The sequence below is a fragment of the Sinocyclocheilus grahami genome, unplaced genomic scaffold, assembly GCF_001515645.1.
Source record: "Sinocyclocheilus grahami isolate Dianchi unplaced genomic scaffold, SAMN03320097.WGS_v1.1 scaffold17114.1, whole genome shotgun sequence".
Lineage (NCBI taxonomy): Eukaryota > Metazoa > Chordata > Actinopteri > Cypriniformes > Cyprinidae > Sinocyclocheilus > Sinocyclocheilus grahami.
This window is the reverse complement of record NW_015516449.1, coordinates 3,973-4,626: the sequence shown is the minus strand read 5'-3', so window position 1 is coordinate 4,626 and position 654 is coordinate 3,973. Positions and strand designations below refer to the sequence as shown.

Below are 654 nucleotides of genomic sequence, written 5' to 3'. Positions count from 1 at the left end.
CAACTGGAAGTCCAGCTGAATGGTGGCACATTGGTGATACCTGCCAATGGCATCCTTTATCTGAATATCAATCTGAATCACAAAAAATAATAATACTTGAGTGTTAAGTCATTTCCTAAATGTACATATTTCATACTATGCTTTTTTTATCCAGTTGCACCTTTGGTCCATAGAAAGCTCCATCACCAGGATTCAGAACCCATTTCTCTCCAAAGTCATTCAGGCTGTTCTCCAGTTGCTAAAACAATTAACAAGGGCTTAATGAAGTCAAACTAGACTAGATCTGCATGATTGAATTCTTACCAACCCAAACTTTTGAACAGTACTGTATGTGCATTTATTTGCTTATGTTCTTTTTGTGTTTATGGAAAGTGTCACATTTTACCTTCTCAGCCTGGTCCCACACTTCAGGTTCTCCTAGGAACTTCTCTGGCCTGGTGGAAAGGTTCAATTTGAAGGTGAAGCCAAACACATCATACACTGTACGTAGGAAGTCCAGGCAACCCTTTATCTCAGACTCGATCTGTTAGATAGGAAAATGGGTAAGGAGGTAAGATGAGGAGAATAATGACTCCTTAAATGCAATTCAAACAAACAAAGCATTAATAGGCTTGTGAATCGAACATAGCCCTTTAACACACTGAAAAATGTAGG

At 38.7% G+C, this 654-nt stretch overlaps 1 long non-coding RNA gene across 1 annotated transcript; it reads right to left on the bottom strand.

Moving 5' to 3' along the window:
• On the bottom strand, positions 1 to 535 carry LOC107579409 (uncharacterized). Its single transcript, XR_001608472.1, has 3 exons — positions 386 to 535; positions 161 to 238; positions 1 to 72 (listed from the first exon to the last, which is right to left on the bottom strand). It is a non-coding gene; the product is annotated as an uncharacterized lncRNA (long non-coding RNA).
• Between the last annotated feature and the right edge of the window lie 119 nt (positions 536 to 654).